The sequence below is a fragment of the Pelecanus crispus genome, chromosome 6 (assembly GCF_030463565.1).
Source record: "Pelecanus crispus isolate bPelCri1 chromosome 6, bPelCri1.pri, whole genome shotgun sequence".
In the NCBI taxonomy this organism is placed as follows: domain Eukaryota; kingdom Metazoa; phylum Chordata; class Aves; order Pelecaniformes; family Pelecanidae; genus Pelecanus; species Pelecanus crispus.
In genome coordinates, this window is record NC_134648.1 from 15,431,291 (window position 1) to 15,453,226 (window position 21,936).

Consider the following 21,936-nt stretch of genomic DNA (forward strand, 5'->3'; position numbering starts at 1 on the left):
GGATATAAGGAAGAAATTTTTTACAATGAGGGTGGTGAAGCACTGGACCAGGTTGCCCAGAGAGATAGTGGAGGCCCCATCCCTGGCAACATTCAAGGTCATGTTGGATGGGGCTCTGAGCAACCTGATCTGGTTGAAGCTGTCCCTGCTCACTGCAGGGGGGTTGGGCTAGATGACCTCTAAAGGTCCCTTCCAACCCAAAGCATTCTATGATCTGTGTGCTGTGATCTCAAAAGCAGATCCTTCCCCACAGAAACATTCAGAGAACAACTGTGATACAACTCTTCCAAGAACACAGAAAATTACTAATATACATGTTTTATTCCATAAATGTTTGCATTAAGGTTGAATGTTTAATAAACTTTTGCTAATTGCCTTTGTTTACAGTAAGGCATTTAATGTTCTTTTTTTCTTTTTGGTCATCCCCCCCCCCCCCCCCCCCAAGTAATCTAATTACCTATCAGAACTGAAAGCATGAAATGTTTGTGCTGCAAGGTTCAGTTGATTTTTAGGTAATCAGACTAGATCTTGGAACTAGTGTTCTTTTGAATAACAAATACCAATGCAAAACAGAGACAATAGCTAAGCTATAACAAGAGTTAAGATCAGGAACTTCAGATAAGCAGAAATTCCTCTGAGTTCCACACAGAGTTCAGTCCCCAGCTTTCTCCCACTGAAATCAGTGGCCAAAAGTCTACTGCTGTGTATACCACACAGTCTGCTGTGTTAGTACAATACCCACTTCTAATAATGAGTGGTAGGACATGCGAGGCTTGATACAATGATATCCTAAGGTATATGCAGAGAGGGAAATGAAAGAAGATGGATGCTGTAACATGGGGACAGCAAGGACACTATAGTATGACAGTGGTAAGAAATAGTGAGAATAAAGAGAAAATACAGCTGGAAGGTATTGCACAACAGTGTTGCTCTTAGTTCTTGCAGGCTTTTCTTTGCTGAATGGTTCACATCTCATTTTCCATGAAAAAGAGTAGTAGCTGCAAGAGATCCCTAAGGTCTGTTTAGGCTCCACATTTGAAGGTATAGTTCACCATTGTCTCAATCCAGATTTACTCAAGTATAAAACTGGAAGAATGCAGTGATAGCTAGAATTGAAGTCTGTGGCACAGGGTGAATGACTAGGTGAGAATATTAAATACTAGGTTAGCTGTAAGAGAACTTGGTTGATTTTGACCAAATAATTCATGTCAAATGTTGCCATTTTACAATAGTGGAAGTCTGAAGAAGCTACTGAAGAAGGATCTCTGAAAAATTATTTCAAACAAGCAGAAAAAAAAATTCCACAAAGATGAGTACTTGTCTAAATGTCTGAAAGGAATTTGGGATTTTCAAAGCCACAGGCTTTTGGCAGTATGCTTGTTTTAATCCCATTAGAGCAGAGCTCAGCCCTAATAAAGAATAAATCAGCAATAGAAAGGAGAGGGAGTAGCATCGTATTTCACAGGTCAGGTTTTTTTACTCATAAGGAGTGAGCGAATTTCATAGTGGAAAATGGAAAAAGGAATTATGTGTAATCACATCTGGACACTCTATGTTTCTCTACTTACTGCGTGTGAGTAAGATGTCTTCTTTAGCTCTTGAATTTGCAAATGCCAGTCACTTTTTGGGCATGACGAAAAGTTGTAAGATGAGAAGAGGACTTCTTTCAAAGAGATTTACTGTCCTACTACGTGTTCTCTCTCATATGGGCTATAAAATGAATAAAGCCTAAATATGAATCTTAAAAACGTGTCAGATATTATCTTTGATTACTAGAGAAACTTGCAGTCTTGTATGGACCTGTCTTTTTTTTCTTAAAATCATTAAATGTGCAATACAGTACTTTGTGGCAGTTTGGACTGTAAGAGTTGGACTCCCACAAGGCTGGGTGTTTTCATTGACTTGAAGGCTCTAAAAGAATCCTCTATCATGACAGCAAAATAAATGTGGAGTTCAAACAAAACTGTATTAGGGCTCAATTTGTTTTTTATATTCTTTCTTGCCATGCATAAGACATGCAGGATTGAGACAATAATTCATGCATAAAATCTTCCCTTTCTCTCTCACGAGTTGCAGTGACAGAGACTCTGATATCTGTGAGTGGGTAAAATGACTGTCAGTGTTACAAAGCCAAACCTATACATCTAAGTATGGGTTTTCAGTTGATTTCTTAATGCAAAGTAATTTCTTGATACAAAGTTGCTGCATACCTTTAAATAATATTTAAATACTCTGTTAATTTTGTGGAGAGTTAAACAGAGTTTGAAATGCTGCTGATCTTACAAATTTCAATAATAATAATAATATATAAAAAAATCTGCTGACACAAATGTATTGGAAACAAACCTATATAAAGGAGCGGTTAACCCAGAACTATTGTGAGATATATTATATATTGTTTGACATACTTTCATACGAGCAAGCAGAAGTACCCATCCTTTAGACTGTGGTAATGTGCCTTATTGTTAAATTCAATAGGAAAAGCTATTCATACTGTAGTATGATTGAAAAGAAAATTGAATCCTTTTGATGTTATAAATGTGTCTATTACTGCATGTGCACACAAATTTTCCATGGAAATTATGGTGAAAGTAGTGATTCTCCTAGAAAAATGCATTAGTGTTGACATGTTCAATTTTAGCCACATCAGAATATAAATACCCTTTAACCATGGTCAAATTGTTGGGAATGTATATAGTGTATCTACATAAGTCAGTTGTCTGTCTAAAAATATGTATTCCTATAGTCCAGTCATATTCTCTGTTTCAGCTGAAAGGGAAATTAAAAACAATGACTCATACATATCACTGTTTTCTTACAATATTGTGTTTTAAAATATTTCAGTATATGAAGTATATTTTACATTGGTGTTCATGATTACTTTTACTTTCGAAAAACCACAGTATACTTAACAGGATTTTGGTTATGAAGCAAATTATATATGAGAGGTTGACTGTCCATTCACTTGCATGGCAATTGGTTCTGCGTATGAAGTGCTAAATTTTCCTTGTAATGGAGGTAGTCTATGCTCCTTTGCATTGACAATTGAATAAAAAAAAAGAGTGTATCCAATAGCTAAAGATTTATGGTAGTGGCACTTTCAAAGTTTGCAGTTTGTCCAGGATCATAACTAGAAAAGACAAATGTTTTTTTTCTAGCTATGAAGCCTACTGTATGCTGTCAGCTGAAATTGCACACACTGTTTTAAAATGTATCGGTCAATGCACTTTGTATATTAAGGTACATTAAGTTATATGGCATAATGCAATAAGAACTAACCTGACATAAGCAGACATGAAAACATTATGTGTACTGCATTGTAATTATATAAAAGCACCAATGTTTTTTAGGAGGGAAAACTTTAATTCTTCAGGGCTCACTTGGTATAGCTATGGCAGTAATACTTCCTGTTGTGTTAACCCAATGAAAAGTACACAATATATGTTGCTTGCTTGTTTTTTGGTGTGGTGGTGGTGGTGGTGGTGGGGGTTGTGAGTGTTTTTCAGGCTTAGTGGACAAAGATTTAACTTGCAGAGTTTTCTAGCTAACTTCATAAAATGATAGAAACCTAAAAGGGATCTCAGACGGGCTTGCAGTTCCCTATTTAGATAACAATTTTATTTTATACCTGTATAGTTAGAATCTGTCCTAACATCAGTTTCGCATACTACTGCAGTGTGATTTATTTTTTTCCACTGGAGTGATGGAACTAGTTACTTGAATGAGAGAGTGCTTCTAAAAAGTTTCTCCTCTTGTGCACTTGCATTTAGCAATATCTTGAATATTTTTAATTGAGAAGTATTTCTTTTAAGGTAAAAATTTAGGTTGCCTTTTTTTTCCCCCCCAGAAGGCTGAAGAGCCAGAGCTGTAAGGCTTTTTTCAAGTGGATGATTTCTTATACTGGACCTTAATACAGTTGTTTGGGCTCTTTCAAAGGAATTATCAATCTTGTAACTTTTAGGACATATATATGAAAATATCTTTTCAACGTAATAAGAATCCTGCTAATTTTTGTTGTCTTTTAGGGCAGAATGCTGGAAAAAATGTATCATTATTTGGTGTAATTTTTCCATACATTACTGTTTTGATGTTTAAAATTAAACAGTGAAAACAATGGAACAGAAATAGAAGAGTTATACAACATGAAGTACAGAACAGTAGAAGAGGTTAGTTGGTAGCATTCTGATAATGGAAGCAGCAGTCTTTCATGGTAAATCCCTAAAGTTCTTACTTAGCGAAGAAGAGAGCTGCCACCAAATCACAGAAATGAATATACTAACTAAGAGGGAAGCAATTGTGCAAGGAACGTGCAGAGAACGGAAAGGGTTGATTTATTTTATAGTAAACTGTGGATTCTTCTGACAGAATGCAGACTGCCTTCAATGTTTGGACCCTTGTAAAACAAGGAACTCAGTCATTAAATTATTTTTAACACTGTAACCTCTGAACTCTGCTTGTGATTCGGACAGTGATAACGATTGAAAGTCAGTTTATTGCTTAAAACTCAAGATTCATGTATGAGTATGTGAGAAAAAGTGAATCTTGATTCACAGAGGTGACTTTTTCTGCATTAAAACAAATGATTATAATTGCAATTGCAAAAGAAGAGGAAGACAGTTAAAATTACATTATTATATTGATTAGCTCATTGATATCCTTTGTTCTAAATCATTGGGAAGCTTTCGTTTAGCTGGAGGAGGAGAGGTGAAAAATATTTCTCTCTGCTCTACCCTTTTCTAAGAACTACAAACAACAGGATTTTCAAACGTTTTAATGACTGGGGAGAGCAAATTCTTTTGATGTTTAATAAATCATGTGCTCTTAAACACTTAGGAGCTTTCCATAGTCATATTCTTCTTTTTTCTTCCCCTCTTCCCCAAATCTATCCCTCAGTTCCCTCAGTTTCTATTTCCATAAATCTCAACAGTAGTGCACAGTCTTAGTAGCAGGTGACAAACCATTGCTGAACACAGGTAGTGATACCAACAATGATTTTAGGAATGCAAGTTTAAAGATCCCCCTTGTCTCCCTCGTAATACTTTATTGCAAGATGCGCCTAGATGTTTGATTAAGTAAATAAATTATGATACAGTTTTCAAGTTAAATTTCTGATTATACTTCAAAGAAAATTAAATTATTTAACAGGAAGTAAACCTCAAGAAACATTTTGTAAGCAATAAATAATTACAAAGGCTTTGTTCAAAGAACGAAGTAAACTTATAACTTGAAAAACTTTGGCTTTGTGTCTGTATTCTGAAATAGTACCATATCTGGAGGAGCAACCCGTTGGGCATTTTGGCATGCTTAAAAGGCAGAAGTCCAGATCATCAACTAAGACACACGTAGGCTATTTCAGAGTGAAAATTACTTTATACCCATCTAATTCCTCATGGTGCACTGAGTTTGTTATGCTCTCAGTACATTTGAAATACTCTGTCGCCATTTTGAAATATTATTATCCCTCCAATAGAATGTTAATTTAAAAATCATCTTAATCTACGTTTAGTTACCTGTAAATTTTCTGCTGTAGTACTGGAACACCTTTCTTGAAAATTAAACATACAAATCTCAGTCTTTTAACCCTGCCAGCATGGACAAACCATGAAGTTATTATCATAATTTGAATGTAAAATATGTTGTTGGGTGCATATTACATAAAGTGTAAGAGTGCTGATATTTTGGAAAGTATGTACTTTCCCTTGTTTCCATTCTTTAACTTCTCCCTTCCTCTCTCTCCCTCCTCTGTCTTTCCATGCTTGTCAACTAAGTTATGTATCTTTTCTAAATTGTTCAGAATCCAAGTATGGGTGGATATGTTTACACAGAGTGAATTATGGCTGGATCCGTTCCTATGTCAACATGTGCCATGTTGATTTCTTATAAAGTAGATCATTATTCTGCGTGGCATAAATAGTATTACCAGCCTGATATGATTAAAGCCAGTGAGTCATTAATTAGCATCTAATTAAAAGAGACTAGTAATGTATCCATGTACACCAGCTATTGTATTATATTTTCCTGTACAGAAAAAAGTGATTCAAGCTTGCATGATAATGTGCAAGTTACACGTCTTTATATACGTTGTATATAATATAACGGGGGGGGGGGGGGGGGGGGTGCTCTGAGTATAATTTGTCAGTTTTCCTGGAAAATTCTGTGGTATATTTGCAGAAATGAAACCCTAGGTTATAAGAAAAATATACTTTGGCAAGGGATATCTAAAAATGCAAAAAACATTTCTCTGAACACATTCAAGGTAGATGTTTTATTGTTGTGTGACTATACTAACACACATGAGCAATTTAACTGTTAATACACATGGAATAGAAACAGAGACTTTTTGTGTTCCAAGACATTAGTAAAGTAAATTCACTGTGGGGGAGGGGAAGAAACTGCGAATAAAATGAACCTGCTTAAGCCTAGACTGGCTCCTTACTTTCCACTTTTTCACTGTCAAAAGGTTATTAACAAATCATAATGTTCTGAAATAGTGATGGCAATTCAGAAGAATTTCATGTAGATGAATCACAAAGCATAGAGACAAGGGTTTAAGAAAATCCATAAAGTGTGAGCAAAATATTTTTACTAGGCCAGACTGAGTATTTCAGTTTGACAGGTTTGCTTGAACGTGAATTAATCACAGTTTTAGAGAATTGCATGATACACACTCATAGTTTCTTAATAAATAATTTGATTTTATTCCTCTATTAAAAATGCATTATTACTATATGTTTAAGACTGTATAAATGTAACTGCGATCAGAATATTATTAGCATTGACAATTTCTTCTTCCAACTTCAAGACAACACTTTAAACTTGGTTGCATCTTTCATGTTCGCAGCCCGTACTTGACACGTACATGATAAAGGTCAGTGTGAAGACTGGAAGACTTTTTGCAAATACAGATTTCAGAAAAGTTCTGATAAATCATGATTTCTACCAGTTTTCGAACTCTAATAATGATGCATCAGAAAAAGTTTTGTGGGAAAGAGTTTGTCCCCTGTTCAAAGCAGAATATAGGTTTATTTTGCATCACCACCCAGGTTTTCAAAAAGGGTATCAGAATCTTGCCTACAGATTCATAGGTGCAGAAAACAACATGTAAAAACTGAACAACTAGACTTGTATAAAGTAAATTATGCTAATTCCCACAGTTCAGATATTAACCCACTTTAGTGGTTATCTTTGGTCATCTTTGTCCAAAATGTTTTTTCTTTTCTATGTTTTCTCTGTCATTATCTACTATATCTAGGTTTCTTCTTTTGCATTATGAATGACTTCTGAAGTTTCTATCAAGTCTCTAATGACTAATGCTGTCATTTTAGGCTAAAAACCATTTTTTTAATTGTGGGTTCTCAAGGTGATTCCCAGGTCTTAATTATTTAAGTTCATTAAATTCTGTTAGATATAATAGGTATATTTATTCAAAATTGTATTTTTCACATGGAAAATTCAAGCCCAAACTACGAAGATGTTAAGTTTAAGCTCAATATAGTACTAGGTTTTAGGTGCCTTGCTCCCCTGTATTGAACTTTCTGTTAAAGATTTAGATTTTTTTTTTTTTTTTAATGTAATGCATAAAAATAAATCAGAGTGAGATTCAAAATTTCAAACACGGAGCAGAAAATTAGCAAGCCTAAGATTTTGCTGTTCATTCATGGCTTTGATACCTTGGTTGGGTCTGCTGTGAGTTATACCTGTCCGTTTAATACAGAGTGCCACCTTCAGGGTTAGCACCTACACTTTTTCTTAGTTGTAGAAATTAAGACACACTTTTCTTTCAGGAGAAGAAAAATGAGGGGAGGAAAGTGATATAACTTAAGGTCCATTACTTTCACAGTCTGAGGTTCTTCAGTCTGCATCTTTGGTCTCTTACAGTAGTGCCACACTTAACAGGCTCTAGGCTGGGTTGAAGAGGCTTCTCACAGAAGTCATTCTACGCTGTACTAGCAAGAACAGGAAATCTGCTGGGACAGACAAAGTGCAAAAGAAAGCACAATCTTCTAGCTTAATGGCTTTAGAGCAGTTTCCGTATTTTCTATGAAAAAGTGTTTGTCATCCCATATCTATCTGACCAATCATCTACTTATATAAAGATGAGCAAAACGACATCACTGTTCTAAAAGAAAAGTAGTAGGAGCAAATGCATTTTCTAGTTATCCTTTCCAGTGTTTACTAGAACCTCAGAGGATGCTTGCTCTGCTGTAATCTTTGGTTAGGCCTAGTTTCTGGATCCAAGCCATGCTCGAGCAAGGTATAAGTGACAGAAGCAGTGTCCTAGTGTTTTAAAACCAGACAAAGATGCGTTTCTTGAATTAAAGCATTCCCAGAGTTAAAGAGTTGTGAGAGGGTTGGTTTTGTTTAGGTTTCTTGTCCCCTAGGTGAACACTGCATTTAGGCAACTAAATTCTGCCCATTCTACTGTCAGTGCCATAGTCTTTGACTGTGCTTAATTCTAAGCGACTTTTAAAAAGCAGGACAAGGGGGCAGTGGCATACTTAGAAATAAAACTGTTACTCTTAAAACTCTCTCAAAGACCACTGGAATATTTCCATTCAAAGTCCCCAGTCCTTGTCTTTACCAAACCACTGTTGTTTTCCCCTCAACAGGGATTTCTGATTATGACGATTAGGGTTGTGATCTTTGTCAGACATCAGTTAGGCGGAGTTGCCTAGCTCATAGCCATATACTTACGCCTCTCCCAAGAAAACAATAGTTTCATTATAGCCAGACTTGGAAATTTGTTGTTCTTTGTGGTTCTGGTTTGCCTGCTCTGAAACCTAGGAATTAGATGACTCTTCTGACTTCATGTTCCAGTTTTCTAGCTTAACCTACCACAGCAATGTTTTCAATCTCTCATCTGAAAAGTATTGTTATTGGCCAAAGTTAAGCTCTTCCAAGTTTCCAGAGGCTGTGAAGATCCTGCAGATACTGACAAATTTGACAAATGGGATGAAACCCAAACTTCGAGAAATTTGAAATTCAAGTGTGTGTGTGGGGGGAAATCAGCATTAGGGCTTGGAAAATTTGTAGCTGAACCACTAAGTGAAAGATTTGGCTGTGTCCAAACAAGCATACGTTTTAACTGAGCTGCAAAATACAGTGTTTTGGTTTCGGAAGAAAACTAGCCAAGTCTTACCATAAGTCATCTGGTGTGGACAAATACACTTACCATCCCGAAATGAGCATTCAAAATCAAATGGAAGTCATTGCTGCTTATAAATATTATCTTTTTCATACTGATTTTTACTTTGTAAACCAGAAAGTTGAAAGTAACCATGAAGGGTGTGTTGTGGTTTAGCCCTAGCCAGCAACTAAGCACCACACAGCCGCTCGCTCACTCCCCCTACCCCGATGGGATGGGGGAGAGAAACAGAGGAGTAAGAGTGAGACACGCTCCTGAGTTAAGATAAGAACAGTTTAATAATTGAAATAAAGTAAAATGGTAATGATAATAATAGCAATATAATAATAATAATATACAAAGCAAGTGATGCACAATGCAATTGCTCACCACCCCCCGACCGATACCCAGCCAGTTCCCGAGCAGTGATCCCTGCTCCACAGCCAACTCCCCCCCAGTTTATATACTGAACATGACGTCATATGGTATGGAATAGCCCTTTGGTCAGTTTGGATCAACTCTTCTGGCTGTGCCCCCTCCCAGTTTCTTGTGCACCTGGCAGAGCATGGGAAGCTGAAAAGTCCTTGACTAGCATAAGCAGTACTTAGCAACAACTAAAACGTCAGTGTGTTATCAACATTCTTCTCATACTAAATCCAAAATAGAGCACTATGCCAGTTACTAGGAAGAAAATTAACTCTATCCCAGCCGAAACCAGGATAGGGTGTAAACCACAGAAACAAAATTGGCAGACTTCGTAGAGATGCAGTTCCCCACTTCTGGGATGCAATTCATGGAAACAGTAGCTTTGGAAGTACTGCCAAGGTGGGCTTTAAAGTAGGTATGTATATGCTTTCTTTTCGGGAAGGGGCGGGAAGTGAAAATAGGGTACTGGAGATGCATGCTGTCATGAAGAACACAGAAAGAAACCTGTGTTTCAAATACATTATCTTAAAGGTTGTTTAACCTATGCCTACAATGTAGTATGTTAGATTCTGTCACCTCTTTAGTTGTGACATAAAGTCACAACTTTAGTTGTGGGTAAAGTCACAAGTTTAGTTGTGGATAAGTTTCTGTGGACTAATAAACGTTAGGTATCCTAAGTTAATGCCTACAAATGTATCCTTGCCCCCTGGCATTTTTATAGTAGCTATACAATAGCTCTACCTCTTTTACTGTAAGATTATGTTGCTTGAATTATTCCACATTTATTGTGGAATGCACAGGACAGGAGAATGCTGGCTGAGATATGCAGCAGTGGTTGGCTCTCTGTCTTGTTTGCATGCAAAAGTTTGCACTCAGTCCACATATCACCTTTTTCTAATGATAATACTCTTAATTTAGTCTTACTAAGGGTACAAGAAATGCCTGAGAATAGCTGAACATAGCTCACTGTGTACAGGTAGTACCCAGGAAAGTTGATACCTAAACTGCTTAATAAACTTTTCACAGTGGTTGTTGCTATATCAACAGTTTGAATAATAAACAAGAAATTAAAGGAGGTACTCACCAGGGGAGGTGCCTTGCTTGACCTGCTGTTTACAAACAGAGGAGGACTCATGGGAGATGTCGTGGTCGGAGGCTGTCTTGGGCTTAGCGACCACGATATGATAGAGTTCTTGATTCTTGCTGATGTAAGGAGGAGGGGCAGCAAAACTGTTACCATGGACTTCCAGAGGGCAGACTTTGGCCTGTTCAGGAAGCAGGTTGGGAAAGTCCCTTGGCAGGCAGTCCTGAAGGGCAAAGGGGTCCAGGAAGGCTGGGCCTTCTTCAAGAAGGAAGTCTTAAGGGTGCAGGAGCAGGCTGTCCTCATGTGCCGTAAGACCAAGCGGCAGGGAAGACGACTGGCCTGGCTGAACAGGGAGCTTTTGCTGGGACTCAGGGAAAAAAAGGAGAGTTTACTACCTTTGGAAGAAGGGGCAGGCAACTCAGGAAGAGTACAGGGATCCTGTTAGGTTATGCAGCAAGGAAATTAGAAAAGCAAAAGCCCAGCTAGAACTCAATCTGGCCACTGTTGTAAGAGATAATAAAAAATGTTTTTATAAGTACATCAACAATAAAAGGAGAGCCAAGGAGAATCTCCATCCTTTACTGGATGTGGGGAGGAACATTGTCACTAAGGATGAGGAAAAGGCTGAGGTACTTAATGCCTTCTTTGCCTCAGTCTTTAATAGCCAGACCAGTCATCCCCAGGTTACTCAGCCCCCTGAGTTGGAAGACAGGGACAGGGAGCAGAATGGAGTCCTCATAGTCCAGGAGGAAGCAGTTAATGACCTGCTATGCCACCTGGATGCTCACAAGTCTATGGGGCCAGATGGGATCCACCTGAGAGTACTGAGAGAGCTGGCAGAGGAGCTTACCAAGCCACTTTCCATCATCTGTCATCAGTCTGGTTAACAGGGGAGGTCCCTGAAGACTGGAGGCTTGCCAATGTGATGCCCATCTACAAGAAGGGCCAGAAGGAGGACCTGGGGAACTACAGGCCTGTCAGCCTGACCTCAGTGCCAGGGAAGATTATGGAGTGATTCATATTGAGTGCGCTCAACAGGCATGTGCAGGTCAACCAGGCGATCAGGCCCAGCCAACATGAGTTCATGAAAGGCAGGTCCTGCTTGACCAACCTGATCTCCTTCTATGACCTGGTATCTGCCTAGTGGATGAAGGAAAGGCTGTGGATGTCATCTACGACCTTATCTCTCTCTACAACTGCCTGAAAGGAGGTTGTGGTGAGGTGGGTGTTGGTCTCTTCTCCCAAGTAGTTAGCGATAGGACGAGAGGAAACGGGCTCAAGCTGCACCAGGGGAGGTGTAGGCTGGATATTAGGAAAAATTTCTTCACAGAAAGGGTAGTCAAGCATTGGAACAGGCTGCCCAGAGAGGTGGTGCAGTTGCCATCCCTGGAAGTGTTCAAAAAACGGGTAGATGTGGCACTTGGGGACATGGTTTAGTCTAGTCTACCCTTAATTGGTTTAGTGTGGACTTGGTAGTGTAGGTTAATGGTTGGACTGGATGATCTTAAAGGTCTTTTCCAACCTAAACGATTCTATGATTCTATGATTCTGCCTGGACTTCAGTAAAGCCTTTGACATTGTCTCCCACAGCATTCTCCTAAGGAAACTGGCTGCTCTTGGCTTGGACGGATATAGTCTTTGCTGGGTAAAAAACTGACTGGGTGGCCAAGTCCAAAGAGTAGTGGTGAATGGAGTTAAGTGCAGTTGGCGGCCGGAGATGAGCGGTGTTCCCCAGGGCTCCATTTTGGGGCCACTCTTGTTTAATATCTTTATCAACAATCTGGATGAGGGGATTGAGTGCGCCCTCAGTAAGTTTGCAGATGACACCGAATTGGGTGGGAGTGTCGGTCTGCTTGAGGGTAGGATGGCCCTGCAGAGGGACCTGGACAGGCTGGATCGATGGGATGAGGCCAACTGTATGAGGTTTAACAACACCATGTGCCGAGTCCTGCACTTGGGTCACAACAACCCCATGCAATGCTACAGGCTTGGGGAAGAGTGGCTGGAAAGCTGCCTGGCTGAAAAGGACCTGGGGGTGTTGGTTGACAGCCGGCTGAACATGAGCCCGCAGTGTGCCCAGGTGGCCAAGAAGGCCAACAGCATCCTGGCTTGTATCAGCAATGGTGTGGCCAGCAGGAGCAGGGAGGTGATTGTCCCCCTGTACTCAGCACTGGTGAGGCTGCACCTGGAATACTGTGTCCAGTTTTAGACCTCTCAGTACAAGAAAAACATTGAGTTGCTAGAGCGTGTCCAGAGAAGGGCAACGAAACTGGTGAAGGGTCTAGAGAACAAGTCTTATGAGGAGTGGCTGAGGGAACTGGGACTGTTTAGTGTGGAGAAGAGGAGGCTGAGGGGAGACCTTATCGCTCTCCACAACTACCTGAAAGGAGGCTGTAGTGAGGTGGGTGTTGGTCTCTTCTCCCACGTAGTTAGCGATAGGACGAGAGGAAATGGGCTCAAGCTGCACCAGGGGAGGTGTAGGCTGGATATTAGGAAAAATTTCTTCATGGAAAGGGTAGTCAAGCATTGGAACAGGCTGCCCAGAGAGGTGGTGGAGTCACCATCCCTGGAAGTGTTCAAAAAAACATGTACACATGGCAGTCTGGGACATGGTTTAGTAGGCATGGTGGTGTTGGGTTGATGGTTGGACTGATGATCTTAGAGGTCCTTTCCAATCTTAATGATTCCTAGTTTTTACTTTCATTAAAAATAATCCAGCCACCAAGGCAGGAAACATGAAATTGCTACTCTACCCTTTATTGGTTTAGTGGTGGACTTGGTAGTGTTAGGTTAATGGTTGGACTGGATGATCTTAAAGGTCTTTTCCAACCTGAACGATTCTATGATTCTATGATTCTGTTCTACTCCTGCTGTCATTTACCCTGGGGTATGGCTAAGTCTGAAAGGCTATAAAATAGGCTACACTTGTTCACAGGCCTCTGTAAAACTGATGTGAGAATTTAATCAGGCCCAGAGTATCACTAGAGTGAGGAATATAAGCGGGAATATACATTGCGTCTTGCTAACATGTAAGAAAATTAATCTCCGTAAGTGTCTTTTTACACTCAATTTGGGAAACAAATTATAATCAATAAAATCAGTGATAAAATGTAGTTGTATTCTAGGTGTTTCAGGATGCCAAGGAAGATTTGTGCAGGGAAATATCCATTAATAGTATACAGATGCATTTTTTTCTCTTGAAATTCATGAAGCTATGGGCATTCAGTGTCTCATAAGGGACCACACTGCCACCTCACAGCAGAGGGTGCCTAATTGCCTTCCATCTCGCTAAAGTTTTAAATGGAAGAAGGTACAAATTACTTTGTTTCTCATCAGTCAGCAAGCTGTTTATTGCAGTAAATGAGTCATGTCCCTGTATTTCTGCCATACTATTTCAGAGGTCTACAGGTGTGATACCAACAATCAGAGATCTTATTATAGCCCATAGGTGTAAAATTATTTTTCTTTCTTTGCATTCCTGCATAGATTTCATTTGCATTTTTTCCAGTATGCTTTCATATCCATCATCAGAAGTTCTCAGTAGTGATTACCAGCTTTTGTTGTTGTATGTTGCTTTTCTGCTATTTGGTAGAGTCTATTTTTAATATTGCTTCTGACTACTGCATGTGCAGGCTTGTCTCAGCAGTTCAATCCTGAGTGTCAGGCATTCAATTAAACAGGGTATTTTATTTTATTCAAGGAGACTGCAGTGTGTCTAGCCCAGTAACTATCTGAGTAAGAAGGAAGGCAGGCAAATATTTCTCTTGAAAATGGCATAACATCTGCAGCCAAATGTGAAAAGATCACAGGATTAGCTTTTCTTTAACACTATTATTTCCTTTCAATAGAGTGTAAAATTTTGAGGGATGAAGTTTAATACTGGGTGTTATTGCAATAAGATTGGTTTTGCATGTGTGACATAGCAGCAATAAATTTGTATATCAGTTTTGGATAATACCACTTGAGTATGTGCATTTTAGGGTTTTTTTGTGAGTTCTTACACAAGACCATTTTAAGGCATGCATTTTCAGGTGTGCATATACTGATCTATGTGTAATATTTTGAAAGTTTTACATTTAAGCAACTCTTTTTTTTTTCCCCCATACATTTGAAGTTCTTGATTTCACTTGGACATTGAAATTTGAATGCAAAAAAAAGTATTCAGGTGTGATTAAGAAGAGTTTAGAATTCCATACATTATGCTACAAGTATGGTATAAACAAAATATGCTAGCATGAATAGTTACTACTTCAGCTGTAAACTTCTAAGAAGCACACAATGACTTAGTAGCCAGTGACCTGTTTTCAAAAACAACTTTATGCATTTAAGATCATAGCTATGTCTTCTTTTTAACTTTACTTGAAACATGCCTCTGAGGCTTATCATCAGCATTATCTCATCATCTTGCCAACATTACCAGCCCATGGAAGGAAAAAGAAATGGGTGTGTTTTAAATAGCTTAAATAATAAGGTTTTGCCAGCTTGACTCATGTTGGTTGAAACTGGTTATTGAGAGTTCCCAGGAGTAAGCCTCTGTTGGAGCAGAGGGGACAGAGCTGTGTGAGTGTGTTAAGTAGCTGAGGAGTCAAGTTTATACTCTTTCACCTAACCCAGCTAAAGATGGAGGATTGCATGTGCTCATGACATAAAAAAACTTTGATTTACTAGACACCTAAAAAACTGTAAAGTCACTATTGTAAATGGGATTTGGACTTACAGATTTTCCCACAAGAAATAGTCTTGCTAGAAGAGTTAGTCATCCAAGTGGGACGTATATTGTTACATATATTCAAATTTAAATTTTGCATGTGAAATATCAAATGGTCTAAGTAATAGTATAACTAATAGTTTACAGGTGATTAGAACATTAACAGCTGTTATTGTACATTTAGATAACATACAGAGTGCTAACTATACCCACAATCTGAGTCTACAGTTAATTGCCATTCAGTAGCAGTATTTTCCACTGGAATTTATTTGCAGGTCAAATGGCAGGAAACTGATGATGTGAAGTTCATAGGTCCAAAAAAATTAAACAGAACAAGACAAGCTTAATGTCTATATACAGGACTAGTCAGCTGAACATTTCTTATACGAACCACCTAAATGGAATTGACATTTCTGAGTGTGATTTCATTAAATAATGCAGCCCTACTTACATCCAACTTTCAAAGACAGAAATACAGTAAGACTAGATCTGTTAGTATAAGCCATCTCATGATAAAATCTTACTTCTCAAGCTGTACTGTATTTTTCAGCCTTAATAGAAGTCAAAAGGAATGACTTTTTCTCAACAACAGACTGCTGCCTTCTCCTTTCTCTTCAGATAAGGATAATGCATTGTCAAGAGCTGAACTAGCTCCTGCTGGTGCATTAATTAATACCACCACCTGGATCTATCAACAGCAAGACAGCCAGATTCACACTAGGGGATAAAAAACAATCTGCACCTTGTCAGCCCTGCCACACTGGGAGTAGTCACAGGTCTGCAGCCCCTGGTAATTACTCACCCGGGTCTTCACACTGCCTGCATTTCCATTTTGATTGTTGACATTGCACAGTACTGCCTCATCTGCCTAAAAAGGTGGGAAAAAGCGAACAAAGTATGTCAGGCCTGGTAATTACACCACTGTCACCTCTCACTCTCCCAGCTATTGGACTCCATCGGTAAAATGATAGCTGTCAGTCTCCTGTTAACTGTTTCATTAAAAGAGAATGATTATGTTGAGTGAATGAGTTGACACTAAGAATCAACACCTTCTGAGCAGCTGTGAAAACAGTTAGAATGGATTTATGTACCAAGAGCCTAAGTGGAATGAGAAAGAAAAACTACAGGATAAATAAATTAATAAAAAATGGGGGAAAAAATCTTAATTCAAATTAATTTTTGTGTGCTTGGAAGAATTGGTTCAAATTCCTGAAAAGAAAATAAACCTGTATTTTTAACGGTCTACATATATTTAACAGAAAGCACCTATAAAATCATGAATTAAATTCCGCTGAGAGGGATTTTCTGTGTTTTGCCAGTAGGTTTACATTTCCAAGATATTCCACATTTTCTTTAAGTATTTGTGGTTTTCATCTGTTGGTATCAAACAGACCATTTGTTTCAGGACAGGAGAAGGAAATGTCAATGGTTTCTGTGTGAAACAGAAAAACTAGGCTAAGAATATGTCAACAGTTCTGATCCATATTTAAGGACTGACAACATAATTCAGTGCATGCCCTTGTTGCAGATTCCACAGGATGAACTGACAATGTTCATCAAAACTCACTTGTTTGGATTTGTTAACACAGAAAGTATCATATCAAAACTGATTTACAGTATAGTTGACAAGCTGATTTGGAAGAATATGCCACGGATATGATTAGAGAACTTCAGACATGCTTCTACTTTGTTTGCTGAATTCTGTTAATTTGAATAATACAGAAGGAGCCTGTTAACAATGTTGATACATGGAGTGGTAAGACATATATGGAGAGACAGATGTTAAAGGGGATCTTGTTTTAAGGCTACGAACATCTTCTTCACTTGTGGGATATTGGAGGAGGTAAGGAAGGAGGTCTTTGTGAGTAAGAAATCCAGGATAAGACTCTTAAGCTTGGTGCTATTTATTTTCCATTTCTTAACAGAATTGAATTGTCAGGTGAAGATCAGCTATGTGGAAACTGCAGCCTTGCATGCATCATGGCTAACTACTACTTAATAAGCACTTAATAATGTTTGTAACTCAAATTGATCACCTGCTGTAGCAAGAAGAAAATAATTACAAATTTTTAGTCACCTTGAAGTCCAAGGTATCTCCTGCTCATACCAGCAATCAATAGGACTTGTGTATTTGTTATATTTTATCAGAGAAAAGGTAATATAGGTATTTATAACCACTTCAGAGGACAAAGATTCTCCCATACTCCTATTACAGAGAACAACCACCTAACCAACCAACCAAACAGAAGGATTACTGTGAGTTCCAGAACAGAATTTAGATCCCTGTAATGCCCATTTCTCGTATGTGTCTTTATTATTATTGTTGTTGTTGTTGTTGTTATTAATATTACGAAGCATGGAAATTTAACGTTTCTTCAAGAATTGTCCCTTTTGATAGTGAAAAAGGCAAGACTGTTGATTCAGAACATTTCAAAAAGTCTCAAAGAGAACACATAGCTTTGATGGAGGCATAGCACTTTCTAGTGATTTCCTGAGTCATTGAGCCAGCAGTGTGCCCAGGTGGTCAAGAGGGCCAACAGCATCCTGGCCTGTATCAGGAATAGTGTGGCCAGCAGGAGCAGGGAGGTGATTGTCCCCCTGTACTCAGCACTGGTGAGGCCGCACCTGGAATACTGTGTGCAGTTTTGGGCCCCTCACTACAAGAAAGACATTGAGGTGCTGGAGCGTGTCCAGAGGTGGGCAACGAAGCTGGTGAAGGGTCTGGAGCACAAGCCTTATGAGGAGCGGCTGAGGGAACTGGGGTTGTTTAGCCTGGAAAAGAGGAGGCTGAGGGGAGACCTTATCGCTCTCCACAACTACCTGAAAGGAGGCTGTAGTGAGGTGGGTGTTGGTCTCTTCTCCCAAGTAGCTAGCGATAGGACAAGAGGAAATGGGCTTAAGCTGCGCCAGGGGAGGTTTAGACTGGAAATTAGGAAAAATTTCTTTACGGAAAGGGTGGTCAGGCATTGGAACAGGCTGCCCAGAGAGGTGGTGGAGTCCCCATCCCTGGAGGCGTTTAAAAAACGGGTAGATGTGGCACTTCGGGATATGGTTTAGTCTGGTCTACCCTTGATTAGTCTAGAGTGGGCTTGGTAGTGTAGGTTAATGGTTGGACTGGATGATCTTAAAGGTCTTTTCCAACCTAGATGATTCTATGATTCTGTTCTAAATAATGTCTGAACAAGGAGATGTGCAGGAAACAGCTAGACAGAAACATCACATACAATCTGAAGGGTTTACTCCAAAATATTCCAAAGGGCAAAGAAACTCCTTGTCTCTGCCACAATGTCTGCAGCAACCTGGTGTGGATGAGCTCATTGTTCAGATAAATTGGATTTTTAACTTTACAGTACTGTTATTGTCAGTTCTACAAAGCATCTCGTAGGTGCTTTAGTCAGAGACAAAAGGTAAAGAAACAGTATCAAGGCAAGGACCAGCCTTTCAAACAAAATAGAATTTGCAGTCAAACAGAATCATTAAATCCACACAAAGATTCCCCAAATAGTCTTACTGGGATATGCCACTGAGTAGAGAGCACCAATGCTCAGTGCTTGGCTTTTTGTTTCTGTTGGAATTTCTGTGTTCAAACTACAAATCTGACAGTTTTGGTCCTCCTTTGAGAAACATGTCTCTCTGTGTCAGCTATAAAGATCAACAGTAAAGGGGTTCACACTGTAACTCCCTCAAATTGTAAGAGGCAGTTGTTGGGAGAGCAGCTGAGGTGAAAGGGTTTTAACGTTGGAAGTTTCTTTTAATTTGCTCAAGATTTTCTAACTTTCAGTATCTTCTGCCAACTCTAAGTCAGGGTGTGTGGCAATTGTCAGTGTATGGAGTGCGGTGGATTGAAGAGAGGGCTTGAATGTGTAGCTCTTCATTGCTTTGCGGGTGGAAGACTTCTCTGGAGTTGGAAATGAGGCATGTGTTGTTTCTTATACTATACTTTTCAGGCTGTTTTGTTGCTCGGGAGGGCTGGGATGGTTTGGTGTTGCTTTTAGGAACTGTAAATTTTGTGCTTCAAAATACGATGTGTTAAATCTGTTGCCCACTGTTAATTAGGAGGATGGTGACCAAACCAAGAAATTGGTAGGCGCACTATTGGTTTATTCCTAGTATGTTTTTCTGGTACCTGGTGCCAAAGTAACCAGCTGTGTATTGCTTTGTGTTTACATAGTGCCAAACCAAGGAATTCAGAAAAGTGCCATAAATAATAGTTAAACAAAGCCTTCCAGCCGAAAATGGTTAATGAAAAATAAACAGAAATTGCTTGGAAGCAAGCCTTCCTGAAATACAAATTGAATTCACAAAACAGAATTCCTTTATGAAATAATTTACAGAAAGATAGTGTTTATTTCCAATGTCAAGTTGTATAAACGTCAGGTACTGTAGGTAAAGAGCATACATTGCCCTAGCTGTGTTTCTATTCTAAATAAATGTTGTGTTTGTATATCTATCCTCTTTTTAAAGCAGCAAAGCAAAAAGGCTGATTAAAAAACAATACCCTGACAGCAGTTGTGTGGCCAAAGGTGCTTCTCATTCTAGGTCAGTTTTCTGTTAACTCTTCCATTCAACTTCTTTCATCACCTTCAGCCACTTAAGTATCGTTTAGTATGAGATATGTAGTGGTAATGTACTACTTCACATCCTCTTCTTTCACATCATGTTTTTGTGTGATTGAGATTAAACAGATTTTGAAATAATTTTGGAGTGATGTTTGTAAACCAGATACTGTGAAGCACCAGAGACAGTAAAATTACTGCATCACAATACTGGCAAATAATTTTAAAAACTGAGACATGACTTTCGATTTTATTTTGGTTTGAAACCTATTAAGATTAATTAGTGGGGTCTTCTCTCATCTTCTCTCATCTTGCAATTGCTGCATCAGGTCACAAACCCTTTATATAAAGGTCATATAGTAGTAATAAAAAAAGCTCTTAGCTTGAACCAAATGAGTCAATAGTTCTACTGTAGCAGAGTGTGGGACCTGTTTTTTTAAACCAATGGGTAATATATCAATATGCTCAGAAAGAGGAAAATGTCTGTTTTCATCAAATATAGTTCATTACTAACCATAAACCAGTCCACAAATAGATGCAGTTATCTTGTAGTCTGCTTATTCTCTCCTCCCATCAGAGATTCTGGGAGTTCAGAAATCCAGGAGTACGATGTTGTCCCCCTGTCCATAACAATGGGAGTTATGGACAAAAACTAATGAACATTCAAAGGGACTGGTCTACTATACAGAACTATCATGATACTATTTTTTAAGGAGGGATCATTTGCATTTGAAACACAGAATTGTTGACATAAGCCATTCTCTTGGTATATTGTTTTGAATTATAAACTTACTCTGTAGGTTTTTTGTCTTGTTTGTTTTGTCATGAGAAAACTTTTATTGATCAAATATCTTCTGCACATTTCCCCTGTCTTTTTTATTTGTAATCTATTATTAAAGTGCTTATTTGAATTGAAGGGTAAAGACAGAAACTGTTTTACTCTATTAAAAGTTTCTGAATATACAGGCAGGTATCTACCCAGTAGAACTACCTAGCTAAGGAATATACACTAGGAAGACATAGGAATTAGATATAGAGAGAAGTCTAGAAGTTCTGTTTTGCCAATTCATGCATTTTTCTATATAGTTTATCCATGTAAACGATTGTAGCTCAAAAAAGTGATCAAAATTTTAAACTTGTATTTATACATGAACTCTGCTGATGCTGTTAATACTTTATCTGCTGGAGTTCTTCCTCAAAATGTCAAACATTTATGCCAATAAAGGCAAACAGCCCATAAGTGAAAGTCCGGTATATTATGTTTATATCAAGCAACAATGCTGACTTGTAGACTGAAGATTTCCAAATTACACATATTTTGTTAGTTAGCTATTTTAGACTTTATATGTTCACACACTTAAAAAAAATCTGAAAACTACTTCTAACAGCTTTAAGTAGATATGTTATTTCACATTACCCTGATACAATAAATAGCATAAGCGATAAATACAAACACTGTGTATCATAAAGACCAAATTCTGTTTTCAATAGGTTAATTAGAACTAGAATTCTGATTTTTTTTTCCTCCCTGTCACTGACACATTTTTCTCACAGAAGTCAGAAAAAATATTCAGTCCTTGTGTCTTGTAATTTTGATGTATCTGTGATTGAGTCTGTTTGTTTTGTGCATTCTTTTTCCAAAGTATGTGTACTGTATGTTTTTATGAGTAAGAGAAGATGCCCATTTGATTTATTTCTGAACAGGGGAGATCTAGAAGGAAGAGCCTAAAACTATATTCCTTCTGCAAAATGTATTGTGTTCAGGCTACAGTAATTTTTTTTGTTCAAAGAACTACATTAGATCAGTTGTGGTGGGTTGACCCTGGCTGGATGCCAGGTGCATACCAAAGCCACTCTATCACTTCCCTCCTCAGCTGGACAGGGGAGAGAAAATACAACAAAAAGCTCATGGGCCGAGGTAAGGACAGGGGGAGATCACTCAGCAATTACCATCATGGGCAAAACGGACTCGGGGAAATTAGTTTAATTTATTGCCAATTGAAACTGAGTAGGGTAATGAGAAATAAAAGCAAGTCTT